General features: G+C 36.2%; 1 protein-coding gene and 1 pseudogene across 28 annotated transcripts in view; one reads left to right on the top strand and one right to left on the bottom strand.

Moving 5' to 3' along the window:
* The window catches only part of Erc1 (ELKS/RAB6-interacting/CAST family member 1), a 510,100-nt gene that overhangs the window by 224,524 nt on the left and 259,964 nt on the right, over positions 1–25,612 (top strand). The gene's annotated exons all lie outside the window — the stretch shown is intronic.
* LOC101698151 (E3 ubiquitin-protein ligase PPP1R11 pseudogene) lies at positions 12,710–13,075 on the bottom strand (annotated as a pseudogene).

The raw sequence follows: 25,612 nt of genomic DNA, 5'->3' as shown, positions 1-25,612 counted from the left end.
TAAAAAAAGAGGAAAAAAAGACCAACTCTGTAACTGTAGTACTATCACACCAGATAATAATAATGGTGCCTAGTTATATAGATAATGATAGAATTGTGGAGAGTGAGTAATTTACATGAGGTATATCTCAACTGTCACTTTCAGGCATACTATTCCAGTTTGAAGTTAATATGCCATTTGATTGACATTATTAAAGAAAACCAGTGCTAAAAATATATTCAGTTAGGTAGAACTCTTGAAGACATTGGTATAGGAAAAGACTTTATGAATAAAACTTCAGTAGCACAGGAACTAGCACAAAGAATCAACTGGGATCTCATCTTATTAAAAAGCTTCTGCACTGCAAAAGAAACCACCAACAGAGCTAAGAGACAACCTACAATGTGGGAAAAAAATTTTAGCAGCTGCACCTTAGACAAAGGACTGCTATCTAGAATATAAAGAACTGAAAAAAATCAGACCCCCCAAATTCAAAGACCCAGTTCAAAAATGGGCATCTGAAATGAACAGACATTTCTCAGACAAGTAAAAGCAGCAAATAAACATATGAAAAAATGGTCAACACCACTGGTCATTCGAGAGATGCAGATGAAAACAACACTGAGATTCCACCTCACCCCAGAATGGCTGCTATCAAGAAATCAACCAATAACAAATGCTGGTGGGGTTGTGGGGAGAAAGGAACCCTTCTCCCTTGCTGGTGGGTGTGCAGATTGGTGCAACCACTATGGAAATCAGTATGGAGATACCTCACAGAACTAGGGCCAGAGATCCCATTTGACCCAGCTATTCCCTTGCTGGGTATCTTCCCCAAAGAATTAAAAGAATCATACCACAGTGATATATGTGCACTCATGTTTATAGCGGCACAGTTTGTAATAGCTAAAGCTTGGAAACAGCCCAAGTGCTCATCAGCTGGAAACTGGATAAAGAAGATGTGGTTTTCTTTTAATAAAATGGAATACTACTCAGCCATAAAGAATGAGAAACTAGAGTCATTTATAGCTAAATGAATGCATATCGAGACCATACTCTTAAGTGAAATAAATAGGACACACAATGTGTAAATACCAAATAGTTTCTCTAGTGTGAGAAGCAAAGTGTAAATAAGGATTAAAATGATTAAAATGAATAATTGATAATTTTAAATAGGAAGAAAGGTCCAAACGGGTAGGAGTGGTGGAAGGGGAAGGGGAAAGGAAAGAAGGGAAAGAAAAAACTATGAGAAAAGAAAAAAAAAATGGAAATGAAGTCTATGTAAATAGGGAAGGGCGCACAGGTAATGGGGAAAAAATAACCAAGATACATCATGTATAGGTACAAGCACCCAATGATAAATGTAAACTTACTATACACCTAAAATGTACCAATAAAAGAATTTAAGAAAAAAAAAGAATAAATTAAAAAAATACATATATATATTCAGTAAATTATCACATTGTTGTAATTGAATGACTTTAGTTACACTTTTTTTTGTATTCTTTTATTGGTACATTGTAGGTATACAACACAATTACATTTCTCATTGGGAATTGTACCTTTATATAATGCATCTTGGTTTAGTTACACTTGTGATGTCTCATAGAATAGCAGAAAAGCAGTTGGGGCTTTTTAGTTTAAAAATTCTTAACTGAAGTTTTCTTTGTAAATCTATGGATATTCATTTGGGTGCTGTATTGATATTTTCAAGAAATAGGAGAAGGAGATCATTATCATTTCTCTTTTTGAAGAAATTATTTCTGCTATCAAAATAGTAATCCTAGGATTAAAATATTCTTTTTCATGTTAAAGAAGAGAAATATGTTATATTTAATGTTTTGAACTTTGATGGATAATCTTTTATCAGTTGCTGTCCTGGCTTCCAAGATCAATTATGCTAGTTTGGTTAATAAAGATACAGTAGATATGTTTTGTTTGTGAAGATTAAAACTTAAACCTAGAAAAAATTGTTTTGTTTTGTTTTTCACTTTTTGATGTTCATGGACTTCCAGTTATGGTGTTAAGTTCATTAGTAATTTCACTCTTTGAGATAGAAAGTAACAGCTTTTTACAAAACAGCATTACTGCTCTTTTATTTAGTAGTTTTTATTCTGAAAAGTTAAATATGTTTTAGAAATGCATCCACACGTAATATGAAGAATTCATAAAAAATGATTGTCTTGAGAAATTCAAGCATTGCTAGCATTTCAGAAAGCTAAAAAGTAATTTGTTTTTCTCCCTTTTCCAGAGAAAATCACTATCATGACTTTTCTTATTTGTGTTTTGTTATTTGTTATTTGTTACAACCTGTGGGCATAGCAAATAAAAAATAAAGTTAGGCTTAGGGTTATAGTTTAATGATAGATGTGTGTTTAGCATACTGGTTTCACAGTTCTTGGCACAAAAGAAAGAAAAAAGGCAAAAGAGAAAAAAATTATAGTTTTGTATAGTTTGTACTTTGCTTAGAGTCTCATAGTTATTCTTTTATTGCTTCTTTTCAACATTATGCTAATTTTGATTAGCAGTCACATTCGTTCCTTGCTATATAGCATTTGATTTTTTAAATTTGAAATTCCACATTTTACCTTGATATTCTAAAAAGACATTATGTCTTTTCAACTTTCCATCCTTTGAATACTTCAGATGGAACCTATAGTATTTCTTTTTTGGCAAAAGAAATTGATTTTGAAGTGAGTGATTCCTTTGCTCTTCATCCTTGGTTCAACCCATTACAGTGTTCTGCCAAAGTTAAATAAATTCCCTCCATGTGAAATAACAATAATACTTGAAAATTTGAAAGAATCCAGTGATCTCATCAATTCTAAACACTTTGCCATCCAGGGCATAGTCGCACATGCCTATAATCCCAGCCATTGGGAAGCTGAGGATTGCAGTGAGTTTGAGGCCAGCCTGAACTACACACCAAGACCCTGTCTCCAAACAAAAGACACTTTGCCATCATATATCATGGTCTTAGTTATGAGTGTTCTTTCTTAAGACATTACATTGGCCCTCATTTATATCATTTTTGTACCTTTTGTTTTGGACAGTTATTACTGTGAATTGTAGTAATGAATTCCAAACTCTTTGGTCTCAGAAACCCCTTTACACGCTAAGACTCCCAAGGTGATTTTTAATGTGGGTATAATTACTATGTATATATAGCTAGATAGATAACCCAGTGACTTAGCTATCTTGTGTCTACATATATCTAAGACACATCTCCAGCAGTTTGAAGCGTTGATCGTAATTAGGAAATATTTAAGACAACTTACTTCCAAGATGCATAACCTTATTCTAATAGTTTGAACATTATTTAACAGAAAAACCCAAATTCCTGATGCATCTGAGAAAAATAACTGACTGGTCTACTTTAAAAATGTCAAGATCCTGAAAGGCAAGGAAAAGCCTGAGCACTGTTACAGGTAGATAGTTGGAGGCTTGAAATAAATATTAATCATGTGAAATGTGAGCTCCTGGATTGAAACCTAGAACAGAAGGAGGATATTCTTTGAAAAACTATTGAAATTAAAAGGTCTTTAGTTTTGCTAACAATATTATAACAGTAATTTCCTAGGTTTATTTGTTGTAGAGTGATTATTTAAGTTGCTAATGTTAGAGAAGCCTGGATGAGGTGTATATGAGGACTCTACTTGCAATTTTTCTGCAAGTCTCTAGTTCAGAACTAAATTTTATTTTAAAAATTCATTTACTATATTTCCTCTGTGATTTTATTTTTAATTTTTATTTTTTTATTTATTTTCCTCTGTGTTTTTTTTTTGGGGGGGGAGGGTACTGGGAATCCAACTTGGGACCTTGTGCTTGCGAGGCAGGCAGAACTACTGAGCTAAATTCCCGGCCCCTTCCTCTGTGGTTTTAATCACCTACTTCATTCTGCCATCCACTTAAAAATTAGTGAGCTATCAGTTTAAAAAATTATACCAAAATTAATCATCAGTATCTTTTTATTTCTTGTGCCATTTTCTTGCCATTTCATCGGTAAATGTTTAATGCAGATATTATTTTCTCCATATTGTGTATGTCTGAAAATCATAGTTTATTTTAGAATGTAGCTGATCAAATTGATAGTTCAGAAGATACGACTTAAATCCTAAAGCTAAAGTGATATAATATGGCTGTTATTATTAGAATCAATGTATCTTTACCAATCTGTATCATTCCAAACAGGTTAGATGTTACTTTACTCATTTTCTTTAGACATGCTTGAGAGGTCTTTCATTTATTCACTCTAAATTTATTGAATGCTTTCTAAGTTTTGAGCACTAACTGATTTTTGGTTATATGATAGTGAAAAAAACATATTCTTTGCCTTTACGGCATATCGTTTCATGGGGCAAAGTAATAAATATCAGTTTTAGTGAGCACTGCAAGGAAATAAAAAGGTTAATATGGTAGATGATGGAGAAAAGAATGCCAGGCACCAAATTCAGATAATGAGAGGTCCTTCCAGAGGATATGATCTTAGGATGGGTTCTGGAAAAACTATGTAAAGACAGGAGGAAAGTGTTTAAGATAGGGATTATCCTTGAGTTAAGAAAGTGGATGTGTTGAAGGTCAGAGTATGGTAAATAGAGATGAGACTAGGAAAAGATGGATCAGTCAGATCATACAAGACTTTGTAGGTCATCGTAAATTTAGAATTTATAAGTAGTAAAACATATTAGGTGGAACATTGACAGGATCTGATTTGTATTTTGAGGATACTGATTTGTTTTTTATTTTGTTTTGTTTTGAATTTTTGAAGAATGACTGAAATAGGACGTGTGGTTATGAAGAAAGTATTTATCACATCTACTTTGTGCTGTGAAGTTTTCTGTATCAGAAATGTTAATATATATAAAACTAGCGAAGTCCTTTATCTAGAGAACCTCACATCTTAGTGGAGCCTGTAATAGTAATGAGAGGAAACTGAATATATGCTAATACTAAATAATAACATGAAGAAGTCTAAGGTTTGCCTGATAATCAACATATTAAAGTATCTGTGAGATATATTATTGAAAATTGTCAAGTAAGTAGTTAGATGGGGAAAATTACACTTTAGAGAAGTCTTGAATATTTAATTTTGGAAATGATCTTAAATCATATTTAAGTACATAGGAAACAAATGTTGTCATCTATAGATAAAATGTTATTAACAGAAGAGCGTGAGATTAGAGCTGAGCTCTTAAAATCCTTGAGGTTTACAGATGGGATAGAGTAGAAGATTGTATTGAGAAGCAGACTGAAAGATGTGACCAGTAAAAATGGAATAGGAAAAGGAGAATATGGTATCTCACAGAAGGTAGAGAAGATTGTGTCTGTACCCAGGAATACAGAATGTCCCCAGCTTACATAATATGACCGACTGTATTTTGATTTTATGATGTTTATCAGGGTATAACCCCATTGTATCTTGAGAAGCTCTATAAATACATTATGTTAATACTGCTGGGAGGTTAAGAAAGAAGACAGCACAGTTGAGTGGTCCAATCCATTATATCTGAAATGGATGATCCAGAAATAGCACACAGAACCTCCCTGGCTAAGATAATGGATACTTATCTTTGCCTTATTGACCTGGGAGGTAGTCCATTATTGGTCCAGGTACTTTCCTTGGCCAATTTTTCTATCACACACTCACCAAGATTCATTGTACTTTTGAGGACCTTTGGGATATCTTCTTAGGTATACATTTTCCTACACTCACCTTTCCAGGATTTGATTATATAGTGATTATTTAAATTTTTGTATCATGAACCATACTACTCCCATTAAACTATTTTACAATTCCATTTGATAGTTAGGAACATAGAACATGAATAATAAAAATAGCAAGGTACATGTTGGTCATGAACTTTTCCTATTATGGTGCTATTCTGTTTTATATAAAGCCTCTTCTATTCATGATCCACATTTAATTTTACCAAGGATTCTGTTTCCTTTACCCATGAATTTACCTTTGTATTAGTTAAATTTACTTCTGAGGTTGTTTCATTAACATTTTATCTAACTTATATCTTACTTTAATTGACAACCAAATTCACATTAACCTGGGTATCTGTTAAACATACATTGAGTGGTTATTATGGAACAGGCATTATGTTAAGGGCTGTGAAGATGTGGAGATAGAAAAAAAACCCCATGTTTTTTTTATATGAACAATAGATATGCTTATAATTTTTTGTACTCTATATTTCAAAAGATGTGTTGGTACAGTTATAGCAATTACAACTATAGTAATTGATATGTACAGAATTGAAATTAGCAAAATCCCAACCACAGACAGAGCTTTGCACATAAATGTTATATAGACCAGTGGTGATTTGGGGATTTGAAGAATTCTCTATTGAAAGAGATACCTTCTTTCCCCACTCTCGCACCTCTTTGCCCAATCCACCCCCAATGCAGGGAATGGAATCCTGTGCTTTGCAGATGGTAGTCATGTACCACACCACTAAGATGCATCCCCAACCCCATTATCCATCTTTTAAGTAGCATGTTCTTTCTCCCTTCTGAAGCCTACCTAAATCCTTACAGTTGAAATTAATCATACCTTCTGCTGTAATTCTAGAATTTGTTTCTTTTATTTCAGGGTTTATCTTACTTTGTCCATTATATACTAAGTATGTTAGTTCTCTCATATACTTGAGTTTGGTACTTTGCGTATAATTGGAACTCCATAAACATTTACTGATTTTAATTGTATTTGTAGATGTCAATAAATCTCAGTTACCTTTAGACCTTAGTGGCTAGCATTTGTAATTTCCCATTGGCCAAACCCTTTAAGTATTTTAACCCCATTTGTAGGCTGAGATACTTATTAACATAGTTATTTCAAATTAGCTGGTAGTGCTGGAGTTCTGTGAACATAATCGATTTTTAATTATATTGGTACATTTAAGGTATACAATATAATGACATTCATCATTGGAAATTGGCACCTTTGCATAATCCATCTTGGTTCTTCTTTTTTCCCCATTCCCCTGCCCTCCCTTCAATCCCTCCACCCCTCCCTATCTACAAAGACTTTGTTTCCATTTTTTCTTTTTCTCATATCAATTCCATTCCCTTCTTTGTTAGCCCTTACCCCTCTGATTTCCTCTTCCCCTTTGCACCTTTTCCTCCTATTTCACATTATCTATTATACCTTTTAGTCCACTTTCAGTTTCTCATACTAGAGAAAATATTCAGTATTGTTATTGTTGTTGTTGTTGTTGTTTTGGTACTGGGGATTGAACTCGGAACCTTTTGCTTGTGAAAATATTCAATATTTACACTTGTGTCCTGTTTATTTCACTTAAGGGTATTGCCTCAGTATTCATGCATTTAGCTATAAATGTCTCTAGTTTCTCATTCTTTTTCTGTTTTTGTTTTTGTTTTTTTGGTTCCAGGGATTGAACTGAGGACCTTGTACTTTCGAGGCAGGTGCTGGAACCACTGAGCTAAATCCCCGGCCCTAGTTTCTCATTCTTTATGGCTGAGCAATACTCCATTTTATTAAAAAACCACATTTTCTTTAGCCAGTCTCCAGTTGATGGGCGCTAGGGTTGTTTCCAAGTTTTAGCTATCACGAATTATGCTGCTATGAACATGGGTGCACATTTATCACTGTGGTATGATTCTTTTAATTCTTTGGGGAAAATACCCAGCAGGGGAATATCCAGGTCAAATGGGACTTGGAGGTATCTCCATACTGATTTCTACAGTGGTTGCATCAGTCTACACTCCCACCAGCAGTGGAGCAGGGTTCCTCTTTCCCCACAGCCCCGCCAGCATTTGTTATTGGTTGATTTCATGATAGCAGCCATTCTTTCTGGTGTGAGGTGGAATCTCAGGGTTGTTTTCATTTGCATCTCTCCAATGACCAGTGAGGTTGAACACTTTTTCATATGTTTATTTGCTATTTCTACTTCTTTGTCAGAGAAATGTCTGTTAATTTCAGATGCTCATTTTTGGATTGGGTCTTTAAATTTAGGAGATCTGATTTTTTTTAAGTTCTTTGTATATTCTACATAGTAGACCTTTGTCTGAGGGACAGCTAGTGAAAATTTTTTCCCACATTGTGGGTTGTCTCTTCACACTGTTGTTGGTTTCTCTTGCTGTGCAGAAGCTTTTTAGTAAGAAGAGATCCCATTTGTTGAGAGTGTGTGCTAGTTCATGGGCAACTGAGGTTTTGTTCCTAAAATCTTTTCCTATACCAATGTCTTCAAGAGTTCTACCTAACCTCTGTTCTAGCCGGTTCAGCGTTTTTGTTTTAATATTTAGATTTTTAATCCATTTTGATTTTCGTTTAGTGCATGGTGAGAGATATAGGTCTAGTTTTAATCTTTGGCAAGTTGAAACCCAGTTTTTCCAGCAGCATTTTTAAAGAGGCTGTCTTTCCTCCAGTGAGCTTTTTGGCTCCTTTGTCAAAGATGAGGTGGCTGAGTGTGTCTGGAATTGATTCTGCGTCTTCTAATCTGTTCCACTGGTCCTCAGGTCTGTTTCTTTGCCAGTACTATGCTGTTATTATCATAGTAGCTTTGTAGTATAGGTTCAAGATGGGGGTTGTGATACCCCCTACCTTGTCTTTATTGCCTAGTATTGCTTTAGCTATTCTGGGTCTCTTCTTGTTCCAAATGAATTTTTAGATTGTTTTCCTAAGGTCTGTGAAGTATGCTGCTGGAATTTCATTTGGGGTTGCATTGAATCTATATAACAGTTTTGGAAGTATGGCCATTTTCACTATGTTGATTCTTCCTACCCAGGATCAAAGGATGTCTTTCCATTTTCTGATATCCTCTTCAATCTCTTTTTTCAGAGTGCTATAGTTTTCAGAGTAGAGGTCTTTGATTTCTTTTGTTAGGTTGATTCCTAGGTATTTCAGTTTTATGGATGCTATTGTGAAAGAAATTGATTAGCCGTTTCTCTTTGAGTGAGTCTGTTGTTCGTATAGAGGAAAGCTATTGATTTTTGTGTGTTGACCTTGTATCCAGCTACTCTACTGATTTTGGTTATTAAATCTAGAATACTTTTGGTGGAGTTTTTGGGGTCTTCTGTATAGAGTATCATGTCATCTGCAAATAGTGACAATTTGACTTCTCCATTTCCTATCTTTATTCCTTTTATTTCTTTCTCGTCTGATTGCTGTGGCTAATGTTTCCAAAATTATATTGAACAGGAGTGGTGATAGTGGACATCCTTGTCTTGTTCCTGATTTTAGTGTGAAGAATTTCAGTTTTTGACCATTTAATTTGATATTGGCTGTTGGTTTTTCATAGGTGGCTTTTATCAGATTGAGATAGAGTCCATCTATTCCAATTTTTTGTAGGGTTTTTAATCATAAATACATGTTGGATTTTGTCAAATGCTTTTTCTGCATCTATTGAAATGATCGTATGGTTTTTGTCCTTGGCTCTATTGATACAGTGTATTACATTGATTGATTTGCATATGTTGAACCATCCCTGCATCCCTGGGATGAATCCCACTTTGGTTAGGGTGTATGATCTTCTTGATGATCTTCTGCATTCTATTTGCCAGTATCTTATTAAGGATTTTTACATCTATGTTTATTAGTAAGATTAACCTATGGTTCTCCTTTTCGGTTGGGTCTTTCTCTGCTTTGGGGATCAAGGTGATGCTTGCTTGCAGGAATGAATTTGGGAGTATTGCTTCGCTTTCAATTTCATTGAAGAGTTTAAATAGTAGTGGCAGTAGTTCCTCTCTAAATGTCTTGTAGAATTCAGTAGTGAAGCCATCAGGACCCAGGCTTTTCTTGGTAGGTAAGTTTTTAATTACATTTTCAATTTCATTGATTGATATTTGGTCATTTAGAATTTTTAGGTCATCTTTGTTCAGCTTTGGTAATTCACACGTATCTAGGAATCTGTCCATTTCTTCTATGTTTTCCATCTTATTGGCATATAGATTCTCAAAGTAGGTATAGATGATCCTCTGGATTTCTGCTGGGTCCATTGTAATTTCACTCTTTTCATTCCTAATTGCATGGATTTGGGCCTTTTCTTTCCTTTTTCTGATAAGGATGGCTAACGGTTTGTCAGTATTGTTTTATTCTTCTGAAGAACCAACTCTTGGCTTCATTGATTTTTTTTTTTTTTGTATTGTTTTTCTTTAGTCTCCATTGCATTGATTTCTGCCCTGATCTTTATAATTTCCTCCTTTGAATAAGCTTTGGGGCTGTCCTGCTCTTCTTTTTCTAGATGCTTGAGGTTCAACATCAGGTTGTGTAATTGAGTTCGCTCTATTTTCCTAATATCAGTATTCACTGCTCTGAATTTCCCTTGTAAGACTGCTTTCATTGTGTCCCATAGATTCTGATGTGTTGCATTGGCATTGTCATTTAGTTTTAAGAACTCTGATTTCTTCAGTTTCCTCTGTGATCCATTGGTTATTCAAAAACATGTTGTGCAGTTTCCATGTGTTTATGAAATTCTTGTGGTTTCTTTTGCTATTGATCTCCAATTTCATTGGACTATGGTCTGACAATGTACAGGGGATAACTTCAATTGCTTAAACATGTTGTATGAGTGTGTATGTGGTCTATTTTGGAGAACGATGCACGTGCAGCTGAAAATAATGTGTATTCTGATTTTGTGGGGTGGAACACTCTGTAAACATCTGTTATGTTCATTTGTTCAAGAGTTTGATTGAGTTCTAGTACTTTGTTGCTTATTTTTTGCCTAGTTGATCTATTTATTTATGACAGTGGGGTATTGAGGTACCCCACTACTATTGTATTAGTTCTTATTTGATTTTTCATGTCCATTAGTATTTGTCTTCTATAGTTGGGTGCACTATTGTTTGGTGCATAGATATTTATGATTGTCATCTCTTCCTGTTGGATTATTCCCTTTACAAGGATGTAGTGTCCTTCTTTGTCTGTCTTCATCAGTGTTGGTTTGAAATCCACTTGATCTGCAAAGAGGATAGCTACTCCTGCTTTTTTTCGGGTTCCCATCTCATAGAGTATTGTTTTCCACCCTTTAACTTTCAGTCTGTGAGTTTCTTTTTGAATTAAGTGTGTTTCTTGAATGAAGCATATTGTTGGATCTTGCTTGTTGATCCATTCTACCAGTCTATTTCTTTTGATTGGTGAATTGAGACCATTAACATTGATGGTTGTAACTGATACGTATTGATTTTTCCTTGTCATGACTTTTTCTTTTTGTTGGATTCTCCCCCTTTGCATTCAATTTCTTGTTGTGCCCGATGGATTCATTCAGCTGTGCTTCCTGGGGTTGTGATCCTCATTGTCTTTTCCTAGGATATTGTTTAAAATTTTTTGGAGTGCTGGTTTGGTATTCATGAAGTTCTTAAGGTGCTCTTTGTCATGAAAGTATCTTATTTCTCCATAAGTTTTGAAAGATAGTTTTGCAGGGTACATCAGTCTGGGTTGGAGGTTGTTTTCTTTTATGGCTTGAAATATATCACTCCTCGTTCTTCTTGCCTTGTGGATTTGCATTGAGAAGTCTGCTGTGATTCTGATGGACTTTCCCTTGTATGTGATTTGTTTCTTTTCTCTAATTGCTTGTAGAATTTTGTTCTTCTGTTGTGTTTCTGGAATCTTAACTAGTATATGCCTATGTGCAGTTTTTTTTGATCACAGCTTATTGGAGTCCTGTATGCCTCACTTATATGTATGACAAGTTCTTTTCCCCTGCTTGGGAAGTTTTCTGCCAGTACTTCTGTGAATAGTTTTTTAATGTCATCTGTACTCTCCTGTTTCTTTGTGTGTGTGTGTGTGATGTTGGGTTATTTATTTTGTGCATCTGTGGCAATAAATGAGGTCTCAGTGGCAGTATGGATTTAACTGATCTCTGCACAGCCAGAGGCCCACAAAATGATAACCAGATCCCGGTAAGGGGCAGGGAGAGCCAGATGGCTGGAAATCTGGGCTGGTAGACATTAAGCCTACCAGGGGTAGGAGTGCTGTGTAGAAGACATGGCCCCATCTTCTTGTTCACTCCCATTGTTTTCCTTTTTCTGCCCCCACTGTGGACTTTATTATATGTCTCTGAAGCTGAAAGGCTGAAAAGATTGCTGGTTCTAAGTGACCAGTCTCAAGCCAACTTTGTCAGAAATACTATATCAAATTATAACTGTGGGGAGAGAGGACATGAGTATTTCTTGTTCCACTTTCCATTAGTGTAAAAATGATAAAGCCCTCTCCCCTGGCTCCTTCTGAGTACGAGGGGGTAGACAGGAGGGGATAGGCTGGGCCCCTGTGCTCTCCCTGAAGACCTCACCATCCTACAGGCAAGGGCGAAGAATCAGGACTATATAAATCCATACGTGGATGAGCTCAAAGCCAGGATTAACAAGCATAGCAGGGGTGAGATTGCCTGGAGCCTGACTGGGACCCTGGCAGTGAAAGCTGGGACTTTCAAAAACCGGTTAAGTATATGAGACTCATGTTGAGCATGCAGGGAGCCAAGACACGTAACTGGATCCCAGGACAGGCATTTGGCAGTGAGGACAAAGGGCAGAGACTGAGACTAAGATGCCTAGATCCCCAACAGGGAGAGTACTGGGAGGGGAAATGAGGGTTGGGGGGACCCAGAATAGCAGCAAGTCAGAGTTCCAGGCATGGGTCTCTGTCCATCCTTCTCTTCCTCTTTCCTCTACCAGGCAGAGAGAGGGAAAAGGGGGACCAGAGAAGGCATCAATCCATGGATTTAGTTCCCAGTTAGCCACGTGGATACATTCAGGGCCAGACAGACAGGAATGGTGCGGAAGAGAGGAATTTAGTGCTGCATTGGCCCTGGAGGGGGCTGGGAGGGGTCAGGAGGCTGGGGAGGGGTGGTGGGGGTCGGTCCTGGGGTTGCGTGATGCCGTCACAGCCTTCCTCTTCCTCCTCCTCACTCTCTGTTGAGCTCTCACCAAAGGCCCGAGGTTTCTCATAAATACAGCAACATTTTGATGAGCAGCGGCCCATGTGCTCATTGTCCACAGTGTCACTCGTCCACTCCACCTTTTTCTCTGGCTTCCATTTCCAAAATTTGATGGTTAGGCTCCAGTTCTTGGGTTCGGTTGTCACAGTAACTGTTGTCTCAGTGATGGTCTCATTCAGCCGGGCCCCTGCTTTGGCCATGGCTGAGGCTGTGGAAAGGGAGGAAAGGAGGAATGGGATGAGACACTCTTCCCTTTTTCTGTGTCTCTGAGTTGTAAGAGAATCGGTTTCCAATTCAGAGTAGTAGCCAGGATCCTCCGCCCTCTTTTTTCCGCCTCTTTCAGGGCTTCTACTTCCCCACCCCTGGGGATAACCTACCCAACCCCACTTCTGGCCCTCCTCCTGTTTCTTGCTTGACTCCAGTGACTCTCATGTTATTGTTCTTTGCATTATCTAGCAGCTGCTGGATTGATTTCTCGTGGTCCCTTATTTTTTTTAAATAAATTTTTCTTTTCCTGGTCACTAATTGCAATCCTATCTTCTATATCTGAAATTCTGTCCTCAGATTGGTGCGTTCTGCTGCACAAACTTTCCTTTTATTTTTTATTTTTTGTAAAAGTTTTCTTAGTAGGTGTAATAATCAAACTATTGTTTCATTAAATGCTGGTCTTTTTCAGAAGAATTTTTCAAAAAGTATAATATTCTAAATTAAAATTAGCATAGCTTATTGTTGACACAGTGTGATCAAGACTTCTGATCTTGAGGTGTTGGATTATCCTAGTGATTTTCTCATTACTTTTGATTTGTTTTAGGTGTGTTAATGTTCACCAGATGTACACCAAATTAAACTGATAATGCAATTTCTGGCATCAGTCGCTTTTTATCCAGAGCAAACCAACTTGGTTCTGTACTTAGTTCTAATCCTATTCATTTACAGAGGCAAAGATGGCTTTGCAACATTTAGTATGTTTTCAAGCAGCTACCTGGCACGTGCAAAACACAAGAGTTCAATTCAGGATCCTGTAATCTGATACTACTACTGTTGTTCTGTCTCACAATCCCAATAGATGTCATAATCTTTTTATTATTTCCTGTCCCCTCTGTGACAGGTTTTGTTTTTGGCACTCTGCTTACCAAAATTAATTTCTTGTACTATTAGGTTGGCTCTTTTCTATTTCTGGTGCAGTCATTGTGGGAGCAACTATGTTCTGAGTCTTACAGGCCTCTCTGTTGCTTAGCTTGCTCTCCCACTGGTTCTCTTCCCTGTCTCCCACTGTCTCACAGCATTTTCTTTTTTTTTCTTTTGCTCAGTTCCTTGTAGTCTTTAGCTATGGAAGGGGGATTTAAATTTCAACCCAGAACCTGCTGTGCAAACTTTCAGTGGAGTTTTTAATCTCCTAGAAATCTGTTTGCATGTGCTTTATGGATTCCATTTGTTTCCTATGTTGAGATTCCATTATGTTCCTCAGCTCCTCTAGTTTTAATCTGTGTCCGGTCTAGATTTTTTAATCATGTCTTGTACTATCGGCACAATCTCTGCTGTTATCTGAGAAATTATCTCTGATTTCATTTTTTCCAGGTCCCCTTTCGTTGCCAGTTCAGGGAGTGCCGGTGGTTGAGTATCAGATTGTTCCATCTTGTTGCCCTTTGTGGTTCCCTTAGGTGATCTGGAAGTCTGGTTTGGGGACTTATTTACGTGTCTTCTCATTTCAGCAGATGCAGCCTGCTGTGTCTTTGTTGAGGTTACTTTTTGCTTACCCAATGGTCTTGAATTCTCAGCAAGCCGCCAAGCAGCCTTTACTCTGCTGCTCACCAGTACACCAATTCCTGGGTTCAGAGTGGTGGCCATCTAGATCCCTGAGCTGACCTGTTGTCTGGGCGCATTTCTGGCTGGGGCCTCAGCACACTTGGGATGATATCTAGGCATGCCTCTTGCTGGCGCCCCTGTGTAGCTATTGTCTGGGAGGCCCTTTGGTTGGGGACTGTGCACCTCAGTTTCTGTTGTCTGCACAGGCTTTGGCTGGGGTCTCCTCGCACTTATCATTGGTATTGGGGTGAGCCTCTGGGTATTGCTTATGTGCCTGTACAGCTCTTCTCCAGGCAGGTCCCTGGCTGTGGGCGATGGTATGGCAAGCCTCTGGTTGATGCCTGCGTGCTTGTGCAGCTCCTCTCTGGGCAGGCTTCTGGCCTGGGGGAGCATGTGCTGGAACCTCTGGTGTTTGGGCAGACCCCAGCCAGGGATTCATCTGCAGCTGAGCTGGTCTGGGCCACCCAGCTGCACCCTGGGATTTGCCTACACTTGGGGGGTTGGAATGGCGGGCCTGTGGTGGGAGCCCACATCCCCATGCAGCCCATAATTAATTGATTTCTTAAGCTACACTTGTACTTTTAAACTGAGTCTTTTTCCTATGGATTTCCAGTTTTTGTATAAAAATATTGAGCCTGAAATTATCTTTTATTGATGAGCTCTCCTCATCAGTAAATAGTTTGGATCTTTGGTATCTGTGTTTAATCTTGATAGAGGTCACTGTCCATAGAGATTAATGGGATTGCCCAGAGAATGCAGTACCTCTTGTGGGTCAGATCTTCTGAAACTAATGAAAGTATTTGGCATATTTTCTTCTTAAATGCAGAACCAGTGAAACATTTATATTATTCTCTAAAATTTGAATTGGCCCATCTACAAAAGAAAAAGATTTTTTCCATTTTGAAGAGATTTTTTTCCTTTTAGCTTTACTAGGACAAATTAAACTTGGGAACAGACAGCATTTTAGCATAACAGCTTTTTTCTTAGTATAATAATTATGCTGGCATTATTATACTGGATCCCTTAGGTCTTTTTTGTCTCTAAAATTACATTTAAATTCCCATTTTAGAATAAAAGAACTGCTTAGTCAGTCACTTTTATCCAGTTATGAAATATTAAATCACATAAAGAAACTTTTACCTAAGTTTGTTACCTTTTAATAAAGTGTCATTTAAGTAGAATGTGCTTGTTTATTTTATAGATATACTTTACAGATTATTAATGTTGAATCTCTAATTATTATAATGACACTGCCTCACCTGTATAAGGTGTAGGCACATTTAACTATCATAACACAATTATATAACAGTCACATAAATGGAAACCTAAAAAGTTTATCATCATGAAAAACTGTAGTTTGGAGATCATCAGTATGATAAGTTGTCTTTCTCAGGTTCTGCATCTTAAAAAGATGGGAGTGCTCGCTTCAGCAGCACATATGCTAAAATTGGAAAGACTTGGGAAAACACAAATGTATTTAATATACCATGAGATTAGCAATAATTATTATCACAGGTATCTAGAAATCTTTATATATATTTACTTAGTTTTTCCTTTTATTTTTTTTTTGGTATTGGGGATTGAATTTAGGACCTTGCACCTGTGAGGCAAGTGGTGACACCACTGAGCTAAATCCCCGGCCCAATTTTTCCTCTTAAGACAAAATTTAGATTCCTTTAATAGGTTTATAGGATGTTAACTGTATTGACAAGAATCTTTAGAACTCTTATAAATTTAGAAAATAATGTTAATGACCACTTACAGACTTATTACACTTTAAGCTGTATGTATTATCTTTAACCAAGGAAAAAATTTTAAGTTATTGTAGACAAATAATATTAGACATTTATAAAACCAGTCTTTCTGTATTACCTTAATCAGCTAACAGGCTGGATGGAAATGTGTTACCAATTTTAAAAATATCTTTATTCTTATCTTGTTAACTCACCTCTAATCCAGTGAACAAAGGTATTTGGGCTGTCTCATGAATGTTTATCTGTCTACCAGCTGAAATAGAATATATACCTAAAATTGACACACAAATACATACAACAACCAAATCACATATAAACTTTATGATATCAAACTTTAAGGCCTGAGTGGAAAAGAGAGAAGAAAAAAAGCAAACCATTGGGAAAGTATGCTTCAAAGGTAAAGGGGTTGAGAAAAAACTACACTTCAGAGAAAACTATACTTCAGAGGTACAAGGGAGTGCCAGAAATTGGGGACGAAGAAAAATAAATAAAAAAAGATTTGACTGGACCTATCAAACTAAAGTCTAGATTTATGCAGTCTCCATGTCTCTTCTTAGGTCTCATACGGGTTGCCAAGATAAATTTCACTAGGCTAGGTCTGAGGGTCCCCAAGGCTGAAATAAGGAACTTAACCCACCCCTTTAAAATAAGTTTACAGATTCACTGACTCCTGTCATGGAAAAGAATTTTCAGGACACATCAGTAAAACAGACATGAGAAGGATTTATCTTTTTATTTTGGTACCGGGGATCGAACTTGGGACCTTGCGCTTGCAAGGCAGGCGCCAGAACCACTGAGCTAAATCCCCAGCCCAAGAAGGGTTTATTAGGATGCACTTAAGTGCAGAGTGCAGGTGGTCAGAGAAATGAGGGACCATTACTACTATTTTGGTACTGAGGATAGTGCATGGTAAGGAAGTTCTCTACTGCTGAGCTATGCTCTCAGCCTCTATTATTTTAAGTGAAAGATTGTATTTCTGAATTTTTTCACACTTATTTTGAAAATATATGCTTGTTCTTTTTATAAGCATTGCACACCAGAGATTTGTAATGTCCTATAATTTGGTAAACCTAATGTTTTTGCTCAAGTTTCTCATACCCAGCTACCAGAATTTTCAGAATGAAAAACTAGTCAACCTATGGGATATTTGTTTTAGATAAATCTTTTTATATGTTTATTTTTCTATTTCCTTAATAAAATATTTCTGACTTTGTTTTGATTTTTTTTGAGATTATAACAGCTCGACTCTTAACTGTGGCTAGGTGTTTGAGGGGTTTTAAAGAGAAATGGGGAGATTTTAAAGTTTAATTGAAAGCTTTTTATTTTTAAGGTTCTGTTCCTGTGTTAGGCTTTCTTTTTCTAACATTGACTTCATCTGTCCATCTGGCTTCATCCCCCCTCTATAAGCATCTGAGATGTTGGAAAATGAGTTCTGGCATGATGAATGATTTTAATGAAATCTGTGTGTGTATGTATGTTTGGGAGATGGGGAAGAGGGGAGCAGGGTACCCAGTGAGCTTGAGTCATCAAGAATTATTTACTATCTCTTTACATTAAGGACCATGGGTAGCAGTTAGCATTATCATTTTTCAGAACATGCTGAAGTCTAGCTAGCAAGTAATATTTACTCCAAAAAAAGCAGCTCTTAGTAGTATTCAAGTAAATGACCTCTCTTATCATGTTGGAGTCAGAATTGGGAAGGGTAGGAGAGAATGTGGGAGGCTATTTTACCTTGCGTAGTCTGTGTGAAACCTGTATTGGGCTTCTTCCTGCTGCTGAAAAAGGGAAAGGCTTAACAGAATCTGTTATTATTAAGTAATTTCTATGTTATATTATCATGCATTTTTTATTATGAGGGAGATATCTGAAGGGAACAACAAATTAATTTTTAATGGCTGTTTCTCCTTGTTTTTACTTTGCCTTTGCTTTCCTTATTGAATGCTTGATTTGAGGGAAAATCACAGGAGGCTACAGTCACACAGCTGGAATGAAACACAGCTTGATATTGGCAGAGATGACACCAAGAAGCAAAGACCACAGAAATGAATTCATGGCTTGTATCGTGGGAGTTCTTGTTATTTTGCTTGAGTGAATTTACAGTTACTCTGTCACAGCTTTTGCCTTAATCTCCCTTGAATATGGGGATCTTTTTATTTAAGAAGATGAAGAGTTTGTTGGTGGTTTCTCTTTTCTCTCCTTCTACCAGATTCCTAAAATTACTTACACAAATCTCCTTCTTTGAGCCCTGTAGTCTGTAAGTGAAGTGTTCTCATTTGACATTACCTAATATGTGTAGGGTTAATGTGTGGTTCGCAAAAGTAGGTTTATATTACCAAAGCTAGTTGGAAATGTAGCTCAGTGGTAGACCATGCCTAGTGTGTCTGGGACCCTAAATTTAATCCTCAAAACTTTTTTTAAAAGACATAAAGACTAAAATTGAAAATAATAGTAATTATGGGCTGACTCAACAAAGTTACCTAGTCTAATGGTTGGAAAACTAACATGTTTGTTTTGATAAATGCAAATGTAATAACAATTGAAGTAAAACTCTAGAGCTTTTGCTTGCTTGCTTTCTTTTTTTTTTTTTACTGGGGATTGAACTCAGGACCTTGCGCTTGCGGGGCAGGTCTGGTGCCGCTGAGCTAAATCCCCAGCCCTATTGCTTTCATTTTTAACTAATAAGAAGCTATTTAAAATAGTAAAGCATATTCTTTTACTGTCTCCAGATTGTTATTGTGTTGTCTGTGGTACATAGTATGTATCTAGATTTTGGGTTGCCTGAATTGGTTAAGCAGAATGAAATGTCCAAACTAGAGCAGCTGAATAAAATTGAACCTTTCCTACTTAGTCTTGTTCCCACAGGCTGCTGATTTAATACTTCTAAACAGTGAATACTATAAAACTGACTTAACTCCTATTAGTTCCCATAATTGATCTCTTTGTAATTTTATTTATTTATTTTTTGGTACCAGAGATCAAACTCGGGTCCTTGCGCTTGCACAGCAGGCAGCGAAACCACTGAGCTAAATCCCCAGCCCTGTAATTTTATTCTTAATTGACAAATAATAATTATATATATTTATGAGGTGTATGTATGTAAAATCTTAGGCTAATTTGCATACCCATCAGTTCACATTCTTATTTATTTGAGTTGAAAACATTTAAAATCTATACCTGTAGCACTTTTCGAAATATATAGTATGTAATTTTAAATTATACTGTTTTAGACAAAATCTTTTTTATTTACTTTAAGAGTAGAATCAGTTACAATAATATTACAATCAGCCCTTAAAGAAGAGGAGACTAATGAGGGTTTTTTAATTCAGTGAGGCAAACAGGACAGTATTTCATTCTCATATTTTCTTCAAGTAATGGATTGATTCTCAAAATAATCAAATGTGAGAACTTACTCAAATGTCCTATGATTACACTTGTTAATAGACCTCCATTGTATATCTCTTTCACTGAACTTTGATGAGTATATCATTCTTCATATCATTATTCTTAGTAATGAACTATTAATAGAAGAAGTGGAACTATTTTTACCATAATCTCAAGAAAGCATCTGTTATCAGAACTCAGTCCAATGGTAAGTTTTAGTCTGAGTAATTTCCAATAGGATATCTTGCTGAGTTTATATCTTGTGGTATATTGAGCTGTATTATGGATTTGGAAGTCTTCTTTATACCTGCCTTTTGTATTTTAGATGTTACATTTTAATACAGTGTCATAACAAAGGCTTTTTAGTAAAATAAAGATCCTGCTAGCCTAAAAGGAATTTTTCTTTCAGCAGGAATATTGCCTTTATTGGTAATCCAGTTTTGTTATGCTGGAGACACATCCTTACGTAATGCTAATCACCCTCCAGTGTGTCTCCACACCATCCTTTGACTCCTGGTATTCATGCCTTTATATAATCCTTTCCCATACTGTACCAGAGTTGGTTTACATGAATAATAGAGGAAAGCAGAAGTGATGATACATGAATTCTAAAGGTAGGTCATAAGATGTTGTGCTTCTTTCTCAGAACACTTGCTCTGACAGAAGCCAGTCTCTATGTTTTAATGAAACTTAGGCAGTCTTGTGGAGATAAACAGAGGCTCCTTGAAGTCAGTAGCTGTATCAGCTTGCCAGTCATGAAAGTAGAAGGTAGAAGACTGAAGTTTATGTGACCTCTGAATTACAACCCAATGAGAGATCCTAGAACTATAAGTATTCAGTTGCCATATTCACAACACGACCATAATTTGTATGTCTCACCCCAGATATTGACTTAATTTGTGTGTCTCGCTGCCAGATGCCTCTGATTTGAATTCGATTGTCTACTGTTATATAGCTAACCTGTGTGTGCTTTTTTTGTTAATATAGGATACCAAACCCAAAACACGCGTTATTTCACAGCTAGATTGTTAGTAAGCCCAATGGTAAATTTTTCTTTTATTATTCCTTTGTCCTTGGTAGGGTACATTTATATACTTTTTCTTAATTTTATTAGTAAAAAGACTGATGATAGTGATTAGATACATTTGTACTATCAGTGGTACAAGCCAACCAGTAAGACAATCATGCATGTACCACTCAAGCTGGTGGCTCAAGCTGTCGGGTATGTTTGAGTTCTTTCCAAACAAAAACTGTCTGTGATAATAAATATTTACTGTTGTTTTAAGCTGCTAAGTTTTTTGTTTTTTCCGGTACCAGGAATCGAACTGAGGACCTTGCACTTGTGAGGCAGTGGAGGCACCACTGAGCTAAACCCCCAGCCCTAGGCTGCTGACTTTTGAAGTCAGCAAATAACTACCACAGGTGTGTGGTAGTCTCAGTATTAAAATGATCTGCATAGCTTGACCTCTCTCCTTACCCCAAGTGGACAGCTTGGTTTTCTCTACTGACAGAAGAGTAAATGGTATTTAAAATTGTTTTATTAAGGTTATCAATGTGATAATTATCAGAGCTAAGTATTTTGGAGGTTTTGGTGGTGTTTGAGATAAGGACTGTTGCCTTATATTTCATATTTGTCTGTTAATAGTTTGTAAGCTAAGAGTTACAGACTTAAGTAACACATGAGAGATTCTATATAGCCTTTTATAGAAACATTACATATATAAATCTGTTCTAGTTAGTACAATCTTCTGTGGTAAAACTATGTGAGCCACCTATATAATTTCGAATTTTCTAATGCCTCATTAAAAACTAAAAGAAAGCTGGGCATGGTGGTGCAAGCCTATAATCCCAGTACTCAGAAGGCTGAGGCAGGAAGATTGGTAGGAATTCAAGACCAGCCTGAGCTCCATAGTGAGTTCAAGGCCAGCCTGAACTATATAGTGAGACTCTGTCTCAAAAAGCGGGGGGGGTGGGGTGGGGGGTACTAAAAGAAACAGATAACATCAATTTAATATTTTATTTACTCTGATGTGTAAAATACCATTTTAACATACATTTAATATGAAAATTACTAATGAAGTATTTTATATTTTTGAAGACTAAATCTTAAAATTTTAGTGTATATTTATAGCACATCTCAATTGGGATTAGCTGTATTTTAAGTACCCAGAAGCATTTTGTTTATAGTAGCCACCATATTGAATGGTAAAAATACAGATTGAACATCCTTAATCTGAAAATTCAAACTCCAGAATGCTCCAATATCTGAAACTTTCTCTGGGCAAATGTGGTGCTATAAATGGAAAATTCCACATCTGCCCTCATGTGAGTGGTCACAGTCAAAACACCGACAAAGTTATAGAAAATTATCCTAAGCATGTGTGTTTGAAGTGCAGTATATGTGGAACATTGATGAATTTTGTGCTAAAACTTCAGTCTGATCCCCAAGATAGCTTGTTACTTATGTGCAAAAATTTAAAAACAAATCCAACACTTCAGGTCCCAAGTATTTCAGATAAAGGAAAGTCACCCTATAGTATATTTAGCTGAAGAAGTTAAGAACTTGTTATTGTAAACGAGTAGCAAATTAAGAATACGTATAAACAACAGGAATGATTATTTCAAACTGAAGTATGGCATATCTTAACTTTCATCTCCTGCTGCATTTAGATCCAGTAGGTGAACCTTCTAATTTCCAAATGCTTCAGATTCTTCAAACCTGAGGAATATCCTAGAGATAGCAGTGAATAGGGATCTATCAGGTTATATGGTGTGTCAGTTTCTCCAGCATTATAAGACTCAGAATGGTATGATTGCCTCATAGTTTATCATAAAAACTAGGAATTTGGAAACAGAAAAGACAGATTAAAAAGTACGTATTCAGGAATTCAGGATATATCAGGGTAATCACTGTCCCTATGTAAGGCACCAAAGAACGTTTGGCAATACATCCCTTTATGTCCTCCTGCACAGACCTGAGAGTAGAAGTATATGAAGTCTGTTACAGTTCATCTTTTTTAAAGACTGAGACTTTACCAACCAAATATCTTATTGGCTCACACATTCAAGAAGCTGGTGTAATTATCACTTCTACTCAGAGTTCAAGCATTGAACTACAGTCTACTCACTACTAATTTTGTAGATTTTAAAAAAAATTTAAAGCCTCTTGGGTTTGTGCTATGGCTTAGATGGTAGGTACTTTTGGATATTTACCAGGGATTTTTTTCTTTTTTTGTCTTTTCTTTCTTTTCCAGTTTGTGGTTTGAACCCAGAATCTCACACATGCTAAGCAAGTGATCAATCACTGAGCTACCATCCTCAGGCCCTGCTATTGAGATATTTATGCTTTTAAATATGTTCTGAATCTTTAGAATGACAGCAGAAGCTTCTATACTGTGCTTTTAAAACAAATGTTCTTATTTTGAGGATCCTGTGGTTATCAAAAGTCTTGGAAGAAGTTTTCCATATTTCTGTCCAACTTGTGCTATTTTTTTGCCGGAAAGAAATGCATAGGACTTTTAAATAAAAAGTTGAAAAGTATGATGACTTGTAATTTATACATATTTTGTTTTCTTCAGCTTTCTTTTGCTCATTAGAGTGGTCTGGAGATATATTTGCCCAGTTACTTTTCTCTTTGCACAGGAAATGGTTAATCCACATTTAGAGTTTTTAGTATCTAAGCAATTTCATTCATAATTTTTTCCAGAACTACTTTTTATCCTTATGAATTTACTTATAGCACATGTTCTTTTAGTATTTTCAACTTGCTTTTGATTATTTATCAGGACAATATTTATATTTTAACAAAGAAATAGTACTACAAAACTTATAATAGTCAGTGCCCTCATTCTCGTCTAGCTCTGACTCCTGTTTCTCTGAGACAGGCACTTTCATGTCTTTTGGTGTTTTTATTCCCTGTTGTTTTTTCTAACTTTTGAAACAGCATTCTTATTTTTTTTTTGTACTGGGGATCAAACTTGGGTCCTCAGGGCAGGCTGCGGAACCACTGAGCTAAATCCCCAGCCCAGCATTCTTATATTTTTGTTCTATTATTTTTCTTGTGTTGGTGTTACCTTTTAACTTCTTATCATGGATGATATTGAATTGGCATTTTTTATGCACATTACCACACATACCTCCCTCTTTCTCTCCTTCCAGTATAGTTTCTGAAAGTTGACATCATTGTGTCTCAGCCACATTGTATATTGTGGTTGGCATTTTAAGTTTTCCTGGTAAAGTATAATTTTTATTGTCAGTTTTCCCTGTCTTGAAAATATATAAATATATTTTTTTCACCAGTTTATTCCAGATGTCTTTCTGGAACTATAAAATCCCCTAGAAACATTGAGTTTTCATCCCCTGCTTCAATCTGTCCTTTCATTAGGTGTCCCATGGCCCTTGAGGTTCTCTTCATCATCACCTGTGATGGACCCCATTGTTCTGGATTCCCATATCTTCTGAATTTGCTTCTTCAAGTTGTTACAATACACTCTAGTACCTTCTTGAAGGAATCTGTAATTCAGGTATATGTTTTTGAGAATTTTCATTTTACCCTCATATTTAATAGACAGTTCAGATGCAGAACTCTTAATTGGAATCACTTTTTCCCTTAGAATTTTGAAAACATTACTCGAGGTTTCGGTGTTTTTAATTTTTATTTTTTCGTACTGGGGATCGAATTCAGGACCTTGCGCTTGTGAGGCAGATGATGGGACCAGTGAGCTAAATCTCTGACCCCTTCTGTGTTTTTATTGAAATCTGTAATGCCTTCTGATTTTTTGGTCCTTTGTAGGTAATAAGCCTTTCTAGAAGTTTTTAACATCTTTTCCTTGATATTCTAAACTTAGAAAAATTAGTATATATTATAATCTAAGTACAGAAAGTTTTATTTCATATTCTAGAATGAACGAGGACAAAAAATTATAAATATGAACTTGTAATGTGCCTAGTATTCTGGTATTGTATAACTGAAAGGCTTTCCTTTTCATTTTTGGCATTGGTTCCATATTTTATTAAATAGATTTAAGATATAGTTCAGTATAATGGGAATTTTCTTGGTTTACCCTAACAGATATATATTGTTTCTTTTTTTTTTTTTTTTTTGGTACCGGGGATTGAACTTGGGTCCTTGCGCTTGTGCAGCAGGCGGTGGAACCACTGAGCTAAATCCCCGGCCCTATATTAAGTTTCTAAAACTAAAACTTGAGCCAAATTTTACTCACTAAATAAAATCAGTGAAGGTGAAGGAAGTATGTACTGTCTTCAGTGTGTTGTTAATATTCTATATACATTGTGCAGTGGTCAAGTCAGGGTAACTGGTATCCATCAATTCAAACATTTATCATTTCCTTGTCTTGGTCACCTTCAAAATCCTGTTTACTAGTCATTTTGAAATATATAGTTGTCAAGTTTAGTTACCCTGCAGTGCTATAGAACATTACATATTATTTCTCCTGTCCACCTATTCTCCTATAAACCATCCTCTTTAAATCCTTCTTTCCTCAACCTTTCCATCTTCTCATAATCATTCTGTTCTCTAATTCTGTTAGGCTTCACATAGAACTGAGTAGGAGTGAGAGCATTTGGCATTTTGCCTAGCTTATTTCACTTAACCTTATGCCTTCTAGATTCATCTATGCTGTTGCAAATGACAGTAGTATTCTGTTTGCAGGTATGTATAATCTATTTTCTTTATGGCTCAGTGGTAGTGTGATTATATTGTATATATAACCCGCTTTCTTTATCTGTTCATCTGTTGATAGACAGATAATTCCATATCTTCGCTCTTGCCATAGT

The sequence above is a fragment of the Heterocephalus glaber genome, unplaced genomic scaffold (genome assembly GCF_053883595.1).
Source record: "Heterocephalus glaber isolate CG9 unplaced genomic scaffold, H.glaber_assembly_v1.0 deba00000281, whole genome shotgun sequence".
Taxonomy (NCBI): Eukaryota; Metazoa; Chordata; class Mammalia; order Rodentia; family Bathyergidae; genus Heterocephalus; species Heterocephalus glaber.
This window is presented reverse-complemented; position numbering and strand designations above follow the sequence as displayed.